Here is a 16,403-nt window from a genome sequence, read left to right on the forward strand (position 1 = left end):
TTGTAAAGCTATTTACAGTCCAAATCATCACAGGCACAGAAGATGTTTAAGTTCAAACCAAAGCAAGATTCTCAAATTAGGAATATCATGGACCTGATCCTTTAAACACAGTCAAAGTACAGCAAAATACATACCCAGGGTTTGCTTTTGTACTGCCCACTAATAATGAAATTATTCTGCTAGGTGAGTGTGCCACAAGCTCGTTCCTGAGGGAGGGCAGAGGCTGGATCCAGGCCATCCACATGCAAAAAGCCCTCTTCTGCTGAGTTCCTTGGTTCCAGCTCTTCTTACCCCAGCTATTTTATTTGGTATAAAATATTCTGAAGCGGAATTTGTACCTGGATGTCCCATCCCATAGGTGAATATCTCTCACCAGTTACTTAGAAAATCAGCCTTTTTTCTGGTCTTATGCAGGCGGAGACCCCAAATCCAAATAATTTCCAGGATTTTGGTTGATGGGCTGACTATATGAAACCTATCTGTATTAAGGAATTACAAAGTAAAAACCAATCCCAGGAACACATACACTTCTCCGTTTCCTCAGGCTGGCTTTGTTTGGACCTTCCAGGACACTTCAGGCTGTAGTGAAGGCATATTTAGTGGACTCATTAGCAGAGACTGACATTAGTGAGGGTGTGTGTGGAAACTCATGTCCAAGACATTCTCATTTTAACGGATGCCAGTCACTTACTACTTCACTTGGGACTTTTTCAAAGTCCCGATCCTATGTTTTTCATTGGAGTAGGCAATATTTTACAGGAGATTTAAGGAAGGCTTTGGGGATAATTGATTATGGCATTGTCTGTTTTGCAAGGTCAAAGCAGAAGTTATTAAAAGTAGGAATTTTATTTAAGGAATGGATGGCATATATTTTTAAGTGATAAGCCCATAGGATGCTAAATATGTCCTCCTGGAAATTTTAAAAATGTAAACTATCATTACTCTCTTCTGTTCTGCAGTTGCAAAAGCTGGTGCCAGAACTTTTTTGTGCCTGTGGTAACAAAATCTCTCTCCCTCTCCCTCTGCCCTTAGCCAGCCTTCCCAGGCCAGGAATTACAACTGATTTTAGGAGGGAGCATTTTACACTTGGTGTACAAACAGTTGTGTATACACATACATAAATCCATATACAGCACAGTGGTCATTACCTAAGCAGGCTTGGTCTTCAAAGTCCTCCATTTAGGGAATGGACAAGAATGTCCTCCATGAAAAAGCCGTTTTTTAAAAAACTGAAGCAGTAAGCCTGCTTTACAAATCAAGGAAAATCTGGATTTTGCCTCTTCATAGTGAATTATTCCTGTTTTATATCCTGTTCTTCTGCTTGCATTCTGTATGGCAAAATGTTATTGCCATCACCAGAGGCACCATACAAGAAATGCATATGACAAATGGAAGTTTCTCATATGTAGATTTTATTACTATTTTTAATCATATAAAACTTTGAAAACCTGTTTCAATGCTCACTGCAATCAATGGAAAGACAGTTACTCCTGTGGGCTTCAGATCAAGGCACAGTGTTAGGAAATGGTTGTACCAAACCATTAACACAGAACTGTGTTTTGGACTTAGCACTGTTAAACTTTCTTCTCTTTGTTTTGTGAGCCACATGTTTCGTGCTCAATAAAAAGACATTATACTGTTGTACGTGCTGTAACTGAACCAACAACTTAAGTTGCACTGTAACTAAATCATAACCTTTGGACAAGTTACAAGGAAAATGTATTTGCTTTATTGATTTTTAGTCTCTTCTGCACTGATTGATCATTTACTTTAAATACAAAGACTGAAAGAAGGATATGCAAATGCGTAGTTCTTTAGTGTGACTAAATGTCATATACAGTGAAATAATCTTCTGTGGCTTCAGGTAATAAGCAGTTTAATTTATTCCTTTATTACCACTTTCTGCAAATATATAAAAAAGTAGTAGTAATAAACTAATTAATATTTTTGCTAAGAAAATAGATGGGGACATGCTCTGATTTTTGTAATTTTTTTCTGACATATATAATCTGTATTGTAGTAGCAGCCAGAAGTCTGAGCCAGACTAGGGGAAAAGGTATAGCAGTTATGTTACAGACTTAGTGGAAAAGAGATTCTTGTCCTGGTAATACTGCAGTCTAAACTGAGATAGTTTCATGGGCTACATCTTTGTTCTCTTTGTTCTTCACAAAATTATTCTTTCATTTTTTTTGAGATTAAACATGTGGTGCTGTTTCTGCTCTTTGATTAACTGCAAAATTTTTGAAGAGAAAAGAAATCAAAGAGATTTCAAATTAGCTGTGAAAATGCTTGCCCTGCAATTCTTTAACAAATATTTGAACAAACTTCTATAAGGAATTTGAAGGAAATTATATCATGTGTTTCTTTAGGCACTGCCATCAATCCAAAACAATAACCTTAGGAAAATCTATAGAATCATATGTTGTTCTTTAACAACAGAGCTTATCTCCATGGCAAAGAGTGTTGTGCAAGGAAGGGTATTTTAGCTTAGGAGCACTCCATACTAACAGGGTCATAAAGCTTCTAGGCAGAGCTGGCTTGCACTCAGCTTGCTCTTGGTATGGGCAAAGAATCTCAGGGCTTTTGCGTGTGTGCACGTAAATATGAATACACACACCAAATGTGGGGAATGGTGTGAGAACTGCTGGTTATTGTGGATTGGACAGTAATATATTGTTGCTCTCAGAAAGCCCTTTCACAGGTAGCACTTTTGCAATACCTATAAATGATGTGGCACTATTATTTGATAGCATTTTATGGACATTGAACAGATGTGTGTGCCTTTAAATCCTGATGTAAAACATTAGAATAATATCCAAAATAAAAAGGCATTCTTAAACAAAAGTCATTCTACATTTTGTTCTTATCTCCAAACCCAACATTAAGAGATCACATAAATAGTTGATTTAGAGGGAAGTTAAACTCAGATGACAAGTTGCATGAAGGGGCTCAGAAATGGTATTTGTTTGAACTCACAACTATCCATCCTTTTGTAATGTAGATAAGGAAAAATAATAAAAACAAAAAAATAAAAGGGGAAAAAAAAAAAAAAAGGCATAGGTTCCTTTGCAGTCCATTGTTACTCTCAGGTGCTCTTTACTCCATGTGATCATGTGCTCTGCCCCAGATGCCAGGTTTACTACTGTTGTGTCTATCTGGTAACTATTTGTTCAAATGCATGATCCCAGAAAAGCGCTGACGCATATTCATTTTATTATATGTATACATGCCAAAAGCGGTGTAATTTCAACACTGAATGTAGGCAATCACATCAGAGACTTAAATAGTGAAAAAAGCATTACTTTCATCTTCAAAAGATAATGCTTTGTGAAAATCCTGTTTACTATTCTTCAGTCTTCTCTTACTATCTGAGACAAATGTTTGGATGTTGTTCCTACTTCAAGAACTTACAGATATCTCCTCTTGAATGCAAGTAGTAAGATGGCCACAGTTTGTTTATTAACTAACAGGGGACTGAACATTTATTTTTTGTTAAAAAAAGACCTGGGAGGAAAATGAAGTTTTAATCATTAAACTGGCATTGTAGGTTAGGAAAGAAAATGAGGAGGAGACATAACATATAGAAAATATGAAAGAAATTGAGGAAAAATGTTTTTGTGGACATTTTTAAGGGTAAAATGTATGCATCTCAAGATTTGAATAATGTTTCACAAGCGTAGCTTTTGCTTAAGTTGGAACTTTCTACACTCTAAGTCTCACCTGCTTTGTGTGTGTAATATTTGAGACTTCTTGTCTTATATAATAAAATTACAGGGTTTTTTTATATAGCACAAGGATTTCTAATCATTTCTCATTTCATATTATAATTATTACAATGAATACTCGCTGAAGGAACATGCTTATATTGTTATTTTAATCTTATTATATAAGATTAAACTATGTAAGCAGTTTAGCCCTCTCTGGTTAGTGAATCATGTATGAACTTACCTTCTTGCCCTTCAGAATTATTCCGATCTGTAGATGAAAGAAAAACAAAGGGAGTGGTGGAAAACTTTCGTTTCAGACTACATGTTGTTCAGGAACTGTTTGTTTAAGTCTGTTTATATTGGTGGGGTTGATATCTGTGTTACATGATAATTTTTTTTCTTCATGATTGGAAGCTAAAACTGAACCACAAAACATTTACTGGTGGCTAAGAGCAATCGCTAGCATTTTTATTATCTAGTCACAACAGCAGCTGAGGAACTTTTTAATCCCAAACATTTCCAGAGTAACCTGGCAATTGTCAGCATTCTCAGGACACAGAACGTGATTGAGGACTAACTACAGTGGCCAGGTCCATGCACGTCCACATATATTCACCGATATGTAGATCTATTTGCCACAGACCGATGTTTCTAACGATAGCTTTCCTGTCTCACCTATTTCACCACTGGTAACTTATGAGTGCAATCTGATGACGTTCTCACGTATAGCGAAGTGACCTAAGTTTATAGATCTGAGTTCTGTTCACACAAGGAAATCATGCAGGAAAGAATTTACATCAATGACAATGCAAAATCCATTGTGCCTCAGCTTTTGCAAGTAGAAACCCCCTGGGAAGTTGTTCCTGGATGATTTTCTGTTAATTACCCACTATTAATCTGTCTACCTACAGTCACAGGGTGACTATTGTTTCTCTCCAGTAAACATCCCAGCAGAAACTCTTACTGAACACCTAAAGATGCCCTGTACCAGGAAAGCGATCATAACCCGGGTGAATGAGTGCCCCAGCTCCTCTGGCACTATGGTTCCTTTAGGAGGGTTGTTTAAAATCTGATTGCGAGCCGTGTAAGCTGCATTTTTTTAATATATATTTGTGGGTCTGCCCTCACAAATCTATGATTCATGACAGGAATGCAGCTTGGATCTCTTGCAATGTAAGCAGCTGCAGATACTTCAAATACTTGGGTACATGTGATCCAGCAGCTTGCTATAAATTTGCCCCTAAAAATAAAGTAACAAGTGATTGAACAGTGATAGGAATTAAACACGGCAGTGAGTGAATGGAATGCACAAGTCCTTACCTCAGAACCTTTTATTACGGCAATTGCTATAATTAAATACAAAATGAAAAAAGAAACACCCCAGAATACTATCTTTGAAAAAACTTGCCACAAGATTCTTTTAAAGGTTTTTTTTTATACTGTTGGACACTGAAAAAAGGTATCTGCTGGTATGCAATGTCACTGAGCATGATATTTATGTTGTTACATCATCTGAGAGTCAACTGCATTTCCACTTTCCAAAGTTACTAAACTAGTTCGGTTTCAAATTTCCCCTAACTTTTTATTGTGTGAACAAAATAGGCCAGCGACTACCCTGAGCTTTCGATACTGAAAGGATATTTTGCTATAAGATTTGTGTGGACACAGACTGAAAGATTGCAGGCTAAACAGAAGAATTCCCACCGCCAACAACCAGCTTTGGATCTGTCTCTGATAACTGAAAATACCTGGTTTTATAGCCTTTTATGCCTGGATTTCTCAATTATTTGCCCTCATTTTAAGGCTGACATTGTCTGTGTTTGGTAATCCACATAGGACGAAACTATGTCAACATCTCTCTGAACTGATACTTCCATGTCATCTCAGTTTTCAAATACAGTTTTAATATAAAATATTGGAGGACATGGAAAATTTTAAAAGAGAGGTTTCGCGGCCAAATCACATAGTTAGATCCCATTAGCAAATCTCAGAATAGCTAACTGGGGACTTAGTTGGGAATTTCAACGCAGAGGCCAAAGACTAAATGAGTGAATCTCATTTTGCAAAGTGATTTTTTTTTTTTTTTTTCACTAGGAGACTCATCAGAGGAGCTGTATAGCCTCCTGCCTACACATTTCCTTTTCTGCAGGCCTTTTGCTTCTACTGTTGTCAGATTCCAATCTTACCCATGCAGAACAAGAATAAAGGTGTAAAACCTTTTGAAAGCAGGCATATTAGACCCAGATTTTTCAAGTCTTTGGGTGCCTCTCCTTGTTGTGTGAAGTACCTGAAGATGAACTCATAACTTTCTTTGTCTAAAGGCTGGGCATTTGTTCTGAGCTTGTCACCCAGGCTGCCTCTACATCAAAAGAAAGATGAAGGCACCTCCAGAAGGTACAGCTAGTGCGTTGGGGGTTGCATCAGGGAGGAATGACAAAGGAGAAAGCATAGTGAGTGTTTAAAAATAGTGCTATTTCCTGAATTTGTTGAGTTAATTATAACTCAGTTCTTATACTGACAAAATTAATTCTGAAGTGGATTTGTTTAAAAACATATCTGCCTTGGTACAGCATGTCCGCTTTTCTGATTTTTCCCTAAAGCTTTGCTTTTATCTCAGTAACATCTGTGTGTTACAGCACAGTAGCAGTATTGCACTACTACTTCAAATAAACGTCATATCATTTTTGTTGTGAAGCACCCTGTTCATGTGTCTCCATCAAGTGTGCTATGTATGCCTCTCTTTAAATGTGAAAGGACAGGGGGAAAAAAACTGTTTATTTTGCTCTTGAATTCTGCACTAGCTGTTTAATATATTTCTTATGAATTACCATTAAGAAAGGAGTCCACATTTAAAAGGAAGCTTATGAGGATATAGGTAAGTGTGAGTGTGGTCTTTTCAGAAGAATGTTTGATTGAAGACCTGTTTTTGGACACAAGGTAAGGAAAAAGATCACTTAACCTCACTTGAATAAGTGGAGATTAAAGGTTAAAAGCTTTAAAGCTTTAAAATGCATTAGCAACAGAACAGTAAATACAATCCATGGAGACACGGAGGAATTAGCAAAACAAATGTTAAACTAAGAAATGCACTCTAAGATTCACTGGAATCTCCACACTAAGTCTGAATGCAGAGCGCATTTAAATGTTTCACTGGTTGTTTTAAAATTGTCTTTGTATTCCTTACACTAGCTCTAATGGAGATGATATTAAACCTTGCCATAAATTATGCAAGCAATTTTTATGTAGATCTTTCAATGTTTTAGCCTCCCTGGAGAAGCATGATTTGTACCATATACCTCATTTAACCTATTGCATATTGGATGATGTATCACTAATGTAGTCACAATCCTGTTCAAAAAATTCCTGTACAGTATTAAGGAAAACAAAGTTACAGTGATCAGTGATGTAACCTTATTGTATTGTAGACACAATATAATTTTTTTATGAGTACATCTGCTTAATAACTGTATTTGACTTAGACGTTTATATTTTAACTTCTATCATGGATACCTTCAACAAATGCATTGGTTCCCTGTTCACTTTGCATAGATCAACAGACTGATTCTTACAGCTCAGTAAAACCTGTGAACAACATGCTGAATGCTGTGAAAACACAGCTACCTCCACAAGAAAGAGGATGATCCCGGGCAGGGCATGCTGCAACAGCCTAACTGTAAAGCAGGGAAGCTGTGTACCATCAGGGAATATCTATCTGATAAAAGGCTGAGCAAAGTGTAACAATGGAACTTTTAACTGTTTCCACTAATGAAATACATAGAAGCACCTGAGGTTCCACCAGGACTGCCAAACTGGCAGTCCTCAACCAAGGCAGCAAAAATCAACACCTCTACTCAATCTTCTGCACACAGGGCAAAATCTTACCAAAGATGGAAGTCTTGTGCTTGTAGATGGAGTACATTTGGCATTTTCTGTGTAGTTGGTGAAAACCTGCCCCCGCCCCCCCCCCCCCCCCCCCCCCGATGTCAATGTCAAAATTTTGATCCACTTCAAACAAGTGAGGACACTGTGTATAGGTGAGAATACAGAGCAGAAAGCAATCAAAGACTTAAAAGCACATAAAATAAAATTATATTCAGTAGTCTGTGAGTGTAATTATAACTTATGTTATTTAAAAGTATGGGATATTAGAAATATGTGGTAATTTTTTTACTAGCATGAGCAACAGCTTTCTAAAATTTGGCTTCTTAACGATTCCAGTTAATATATAACAAATTACTCTCGTTGAAGAATGTTCAGATATAAGAGCTGCTCAAGAGTGACTGAACTTATTTTGAACTTTTATTTTCATTTAAACTCTCCATTAAGGAATTTGGGAGGGTGAGCAGGGGAGAAAGGCATTTGTTTAGATTCTGCTTTTAATAAAGTTTTAACACTTTGATATCAGTCTCTGATTAGATGCAGCATCCCACATTCCAGAGTGAAGAGAGGCTATATGCTCCTTCCTTCCTCCGCCCAACACATATCTTACTTGTGACTTTTAAGCAGAGCCTCTGATTCAGCCTAATTATTGTTATTAACAGCAGTTTGCTGTGGAGCAGCATTCCTTGCTGTGGCCTCTTCTTCTCAACTCAATAAAGGATTACACTAGCCCCCAGTCTAATAATCCTATTTCCAGTTATATACGGGGGTGGGTGTATGGGTGGGTGTGCTAGATTCTCAGTGCCCACATTCTGTGTTTGAAGCTTGACCCAAAATAACGGATTTTTCTCTTGTTTATCAAGTTACTCCGTAAAATGCCTAAGGATGGGATTCATGTGCAATGTCGATGTCTGCATCTAAGCAAGTCCTGTTTCCTTTTATAGTCAATAGATATCAGTAGACACTCTGAGTGTGTGATTCATCCCATCTCAAGATAGACGTCTAATTTAGGTCAGGTGACGCACTCCCTGGAAGTACTTATTGACTATAAAGGGAATCCAAATGACTAACTCCAAGATTTTTAAAGTGATTTTTCAAAGTGAGGTGAGATGAAACTCATTCTGCATGCTTCGCATCTTCTGGCACAACATCTTCATGACCCTTCTGCTCCTTGAACAGTTATTCTTACTGTATTTACAACCAGATGCTTCATAGAGCTTGCTACCACGTTCCAGCCCTTTCCTGTAAAACCCAGTCACCAGTTTTCATTTCAGTTCTTCCCACCTGGGAAGATACCCCTCAAGCCTTGCCAGTCTTCTTTTCCATGAACACTTAATGACTCCATTATCTGTCCTTCCTTGTCTATTTTCGCCCAGGACTTCAGCCCTGGTATCAAATTTTGTTTCATTTTTCCATGCTTGCTTACTGAGGCAAGCTCTTTTCTTTTTTTTTTTTTTCTTAATTCACCTTCAATTCAAAGAAAGAAAACCTGTTTCTTCACTGAATATTATGAAATGTTTTAGAATTTCAAAGCTCCGTAATATTAAATCATCACTAATAAGAAATAACTGATTTTTGTTGTTGTTTTGGTTTACATTGTGAGTTTTCATCAGACATTTCACTGGTTACAGTAACTTTCCCCATGTGTGGCTTTCTGGCTATGCTAATTTGGTCCTACCTCCCTCTCCAGCTACACTGTTATTCATCAGGAAAATCCCAGTGGAACTTGTATGTGTATTTTCAAAAATAAATAATAGATTTGAATTTTGGCCAAAGTCTTCCTCCAGTAGTGAGCAAGAGAGTTGCTGACTGAGAGTCTCTATCTCTCATGTGGTCACATAAATTAGAGTCCTGATCAATGATGACAAGCGTTCTGCTAGCTAGACAAACATTAATCTGGTTAACTCCCCTTCTTCCCACTCCTTCCTGACACAGAGGAAAGAAGTGCCTTTGGAGAAAGTTTGAGATATGTAGGCTGATTTTGATGTAGCTATAATGTGACAAGGGGGCTCCAACACCTTTGGGAGTTTGTGAAAATTCCAAGCAGAAAACAAACAACCTACACAAAGCATAATGCATCCTTTCTTGCTTTCTTTTACAATAAACAATTAAAATAATTATTTTTATTGTCTACGATCTCTTGAAAAATATTTTTTTCTCACACATTCACACCAATATTTAAATCTGAAAGTCTGAGATTCTCAATTCTTTTAATGTTATTTCCATTAAAATAATTTTGCTTTCACTTGTATGAACAAAATGAGCAATGATGTTAAGTCTTAAAAGATAGATCTTATTAACCATACTGCACTGACAGAGCTGTACTCTTTTCAGGTGCTGACCCGTTATTGCCCCCAAGTGCTCCACTTTGTCATTGGACATACATGTTCTTGTTGGTGCTGTTTGCCATATTTCAATCTATGCAATATAGCCCCAAAGTTTGACTGCAAAACCCATCTGGAGGATGTGGTCATCCAGGAGGTCGCCTGACTTTCAAGATCCAAGCAATATAAATAAACTTTTTCTGTAGAAAAAAAAAAATTATTTGTATAATAAAGTGAACGCCACATTTAGGATTGGATTCTTATGCTGTTCGTATTTGGTAGCAGTTCCTTCAGATACCTAACTGACAGTGTTATCCAGCATGCGTTACTCATACTTAATATAAAGATGCACAGCCTGTGGATAGTTATTTGTAACTTAGGAGGCAGAGAGCATCTGGAGGTGAAGTCACCTGAAGTCCTTTATTTATCAGGCGTAAGGGTTTGCAATCACTTCATTCCATTTAAGGGTTCCACAAACTCCTTATCAGGGGCTCCATACAACTATCATCTTCGTTACCCATTAAAATCACAAAGTGATGCTGGTGCTCTATAAAAGGCTGAAACTCAAGGTGGTGTAATCTTCAGTCTACCCTATTTGTCACATATTTCTACCTGACCTGATTTTAGAAGTGCCTTTCCACCAAGGGGAAGAGTTGATATTTTTTGTTGGTTTTGTTTTTATGTTAGGGGAGTAATTTGAAGATTCCATATACAGCTGACTTCAGGAATGAAAGACTATTGTTTTGATCCAGAAAAAGTTTATAGAAGGGATAAGGAAGGGAAAATATTCTTGAAAAAACATACCCCCTCCTCTTAAGTTGTGTATCTTGGAACAGAAGAGACACAATCAGGATCTTCTGTTTTGATTAGGAAAAAAAAATAATTAACAAGACAAAGCTCATGGTATTTGTCTAATTTTCATAGCTCATTACAGACTTTATGCAAAACTGAGAGCTGCCACCAGCAAATATTGTTTCTGTCTAGAAATTGCATAGACACTGTATTTTAAAAGATTAAGATATCTGTAGGATAAATTTCAAAGTTATTTAGGTTTGAATTAGGCTGTGCAAAAAAAATCCAACTAAAAAAACAACTCAAGCTCCCTCCAAAACTCAACACCCACAACTTTCCATTATTCCATTCTGAAATATTGTCTTGTTTAATTATATTTTCTCTGCCTCCTTTTCCTCTTTTATCAAAACCAGATGTATTACTGCCACATTGATCTTAATGTTGAACATCCTATGTGGTCTTTGACAAAATTGTTGTAACTGTGGCCTTACTTGGTGTATCTCCCTGGGCCACTTACCTGCTTATAGCTGCCTCTCAATTCCCAAGGCACTAGAGAACACTGTTCTCAAAACACCTAATTTCTGGCACTGAGCAAGCCCTTTACCATCTAAATCTTGAGAATACCAAACTGGTAGTTATATAGATCATTTGATCTTATAGCTCAGGTGTTAGAGCAGTTTTCCTGGAACTTGTGCAGGAGATATAATAATTGTATTCTGATAAAAAAAAGAGTAATTGCACCACCAACATCACCACTACCACCAGTTGCTGCCATGTTTCAAAAGAAACTATGATCCTTGTATTTGACTCCTGAAAACTACCGTTTTCAAAGCCCACACAGCATCTTCCCAGTTACAGGTGTGCCAAAGCTTCACAGATCCCTTTGGTCAGGACCTTCAAATTTCTGCTTACTTCAGAGTTCTACAGCTAGAGCAGCTTGCTGCTTGTTCATTCTTTTGCCCAAGCCACAGTCAAACCTCAGCCAATACACAACCTCAGGTGTGTTGGGTAGCACCATGTCTCCCTATGGATGCTATATGGGCTGCTGCTTTCTTCTCAGTCACTAATGGGGAAGACAGATTTCACCTTCCTTACTCACAATTCCTTGCTTGTTCCTATTTTTAAGAGATACAGAGGAAGATAAAATTACGGGATAATTTTGGTGAGACTTGACTGCTGGAAGCCCTCTGGTCCAATCCCCTGTTCACAGCAAGATCAGCTCTGAAATGACAAGGCTCGGGGCCTTGTTCAGTTGAGGACTATAGATTACCTTCTGGATTCTGCCTAGGAAGTCATCCTTTGCTTGGATTATTCCTTCCCTGTATTCAGAATCAATTTCCACTTACTATTATCCTAACACATGTATTTCCATCTTTGTATCATTATCAATTACCAGCTAAAAAGGGAAACTTGTGACCTCTTATATTACTTAGAATTTTCATTACTTCAGTTTCTCTCGAGAAATGAACATACATTTTTCATCTTAATTTATCCTGCTCTAATTAAATTGCTACCAGTTTCTGATCATCTTTGCTATATTTTGAACTCCAAAATGTGTTTGCCAATAGCTTGTAAACACAATTAACTTATTTATAGTAATGGCTACAACGAATTTCCTATTGAAAGCTCAGCTTTAGAAATTGGCCACCACCCACTTCAATTAAAAAAAATATCAATTTAAACAGCACGGATTAAAACATGCCCAATTTGTCACTGCTATACTTGTGGGTGTTGCGTTAAAAGTCTGATGAGTGGCCGTGGCAAGGACACACAGCCCTCCCGTTGAGTGACAAGGTTTGGGAAGGATCTCCTTGCTTCCCAGACTCCTTCTCAGAGAGGAGTCTGGGTGCAGCTGGACCCAATCCTCATCTCAGACTGGGTCAACTGTTTTAAGTCTGAAAGACCATATGTACAGCCACTCCTCAGAGCTGACATTTGTCTGCCAAGAGTCCAGTTAAGAACTTCTACTGAAACAGTTTCGCAAAGTTAAAAAAATAGAAAAATAGGTGATTTATTAAGGTGGAAAATATAACAAGTCTGGAATTGCTGTTGATAAATACACTTACTGCAAAAAATGGAGCTCAAGTGAAGAGCACAGCACTTTTGGTAGCAATATTGTCCTGAGTAACATCTGACATAGTCAGGGGCACAAATCTCACCAAAGAGGTGTCCCTGCCTGGGGAGGAGAAAGGTCTGGGCCCATCAACCCGTCCCATGGTTAGAGTTCTCATCCTTGGAAAAAAAATAATTCTAAAATGCCAGATTTTATGGTGGTGGTGAAGTGGGATTAGGTCAATTACTGAGTGATGATTGGCCCATAACAAGCCAATGTTACGGTTCGGGAAGATCATTTGGGCGCGATGGTTCAGCGCGGGGGATTTGGTACGGATACAGGTTTGTGGTGCAGGGGTCTTTCTGGCCTTGACTGAAGCAACAGCAGGCTGTGAGGCCCCTGCCTCTCCCTGGCTGTCCTCCCTGGCAAGTGGGTTTGCTTGTTAGATTGTGTCCATTATCCTTTTTGTGAGACCAACATGCCTCTCAAGTCAAACTCCCGACCCCGCTTTGCGCTGAAGGCAGTCGTCCATTGTTAGGTGAGGGAGGGCTGGGGGGAGCACACCACCACAGTGGGACGCAGCCTTACTCGCTTGCACAAGAACAGTGTATGGAAGCTCTGTTCATCTCTTATAAGAGCATGGTATAAGGACAGCCACACTGAATGTGACCATAGATCCTTATAGCACAGTATCCTGTCACAAACGGTGGCCGATAGAAAAAACATTCTGGAAGAAAACGGTAAAAAACAAGGTAACCATTCAGGATGACAGAGAGGAGCAAGGTTCTTTGAATGCTGTTAGAAAGTGCCATGGCTTTTATTTGGTAAGTGTGGGCATTGTGAAATTCACTGGGGAATAAGATAGCAAAAAATGAACAGAAGAGAGGATGAAAAGAAAGAATACTTTATTCATTTTAAGTATTACACTTGGGGAAGACTACTTTTGTCCTAACAGGGCAAAACCAGGTCTGGGTGTGGACCACTGGTGAGTCCTGCTCTCTTTCTGAAGATGATTTTCCTCACTCGAGCCTTTCCTCAGGTAGCATACAGTGTCCTGCGCTGCTATGTCATGCTCAGCCTCTTCCTTGCAAGGGGAGACTATGTGGAGGTTACAGTTTAAGGTTTCTTTGGGTTTTTTAATCTTTGGATTTATAAGCTGTATCATTTCAATATCTCTGCATGTACGTACACCCTCTTCAAGAACCAAAATCAATTGCTGCTGAGGTACACTGGGCCTGAATTACTAATAACTGAAGGTTTTTCACAGCCATTCAAGAGTGCTTGGAATGCACAATTTTTCTCAGCATCTTTTTAATCAGCCTTTGCTTAATTTATTATTTAAATAATTTATTATTATATGCTTAAGACAAATGCATTTTTCCTGTCCTGTGGAATGAGTGTCTTGTTCAAAAGGAAAACCAATTAAAGCAACTACCTGCAGCTTTGCATGCCATAACTGTAAATGCTTTTGAGGCAAAAATCTGAATTATTTGGAGTACAATTGATTAATGGCAAGCAAGTAGTATTTTGTTTAGGACAAACTATTTTTATGTAAGTAGGTATTTCTTAACCAGATGAGAAACCAGCTTTTGTATTTCTTACAGCATTTGCTTTTCATGGATTTTTTCCCAGTAGCTTGGTTAAAGATTTATGGGGTATTAGTATCTTTGCTTTAAATTCCAGAAACAGAAAGCTGATATAAAACAGAGATTAAAATATCAAAACCAAGTCTTTCTACTTTTTTTGCATAAACAAAGATAGTAAAGAATTTAGTACAAATTGCAGTTGATTGCAGCAAATTTTTAGCGTATTTTTTTAATTGCTTTGTAGACTAGGTATTTATAAGTGACACCTTGATTGAATGAGGGACTCTACCAATGTACTACAATACATTTCTATTCAGTAAGCAAACCCTCACTGACATTATTTAGTATCACAGTTCCCTTTGACTCAGGATAATTTTCGAACACAGTTGAGCTTCTTTATGGAAGGTGTAGCTGAAACAGCAAAGCTCTTCAGCCAAAATAAGTCCATTAGCAAGTCACTAATGTATGATGGAAAACTTAGCTATGTTTCCCATGCACAACATCCTGCATGATACAGATACTTACCCAGGTTTTAAGCAGTGCAGCCACACTAACATCCTTCTGCTGCTCTCTGTAGCTCAGAGCAAGCATGGGGTATGGCTGGCCTTTGCTGTCTTGTATCATGAGGACGTGCCTCCGGGGCAAAGGGATTAGCGTACTGCATCTGTGCATAGGAGTGTGAGGAATACCACAGAGAGACAGAGGAGATACAGAAAACCAGAAAAGGGAGGTGGCTGGCCAAAGAGTCTCAGGACAGGGTGCAGACCTTCTTTCCCTTGCCTAAGTCCTCCTGAGTGCAGGAAACAACAGCCTGAGTGTTTGCCGTAAACGGGAGTGAAACAGGAATCTGTAAAAAAAAGGTGGCTGTGCCCATCATAAATTCTTCATTAAGCACAACAAAGTGGCAAAACATTCACAACTGTCTCATCAACAGGATCAACATTTTGAAATGGAATTGGGAGGGTGCCATAAAGAGAAACCAGTCTATTAGTTCAGCTTAAGCTGCTTCCTGCTAGTTGTATGTTTGAGAATTTTGCCAAAGAAAATGTCACCAATTATTTCTGATCTGATTGCTCATAGTCTTTTAGCTAACCATCACAATGGAGTTACTCCTTTCAGTTATTCATTTTGACACCTGTTTTGGAGGGAAGTAATTTAATGGAGGATGGTAGAATAAAACATGCATGCCAAGTTGATTAGATCAGTGCTCAGACCTGCACACTGTGGCTGTCTGTTAATTTATCTTTCCTTAAAACAAATCAGCATGCATGCATTCCTCCTGCACTCTTGTATATAGTCTGCCATGCCAGGCTTGTCTCTAGACCATGGCCTGGTAGTGTCAAAGGAAAGTCTTAGGGAGTTGGATAAACTTCACCTGGAGGCTTGTGTAGGTATCTAGAGTAGCTTTACTTGGTTTTTCTGGTGTTACAAGTGATGTCAGCACATCTTGGGACCTCCACATGGCCATGTTGAATCCCTCTCCTAAGGTGTGATGGAGTGGTCAGAGAGAGAAAGCCATCTCCACTGCCTTGTCTACCTGCACAAAGGTCAGTTATCTCCAGCAAGTGCTCACTCACTTCTGCACAAATTGCTTTTAGTCAACATCAGCTGGAGATTGAAAGACCAAAAAGAGACTCTGCATAGGGAGGCTAAATAATTAATAAATTATTGATCATTACTGGATATATCCCCTCCACATGGCCTACCTGTTACATGCTCCAGAAGACCAGTGTCTTTTGCAGAAAATGCTTTTGGAAGCAGTCCTATAGTGAATATGACTTAACACCACAGTAAGACCAACTATTAGAAAGTCTAATCCTTTTCTTTGAAGAGACAGTCTTTGTCATTAGAAACAGAAGCAAAGATGGATTCAAATGCAGTGACGGTTTGGGAAATCCAAAACTTCCTCCCTGATTATTTAATAAAGTCATGCCCTTAATTTCAGAGGTTTTCCTTCCCTCCAGACTCAATAATTTGATGCAAGGAAGCCACGTTGTGGACTGCAGCCTCCGGGTCCTGGATTGCTCATTCCTTCCACTGGCCCTGCAGCCAGAGATTTGTC

The sequence above is a fragment of the Falco naumanni genome, chromosome 2 (assembly GCF_017639655.2).
Source record: "Falco naumanni isolate bFalNau1 chromosome 2, bFalNau1.pat, whole genome shotgun sequence".
In the NCBI taxonomy this organism is placed as follows: Eukaryota; Metazoa; Chordata; class Aves; order Falconiformes; family Falconidae; genus Falco; species Falco naumanni.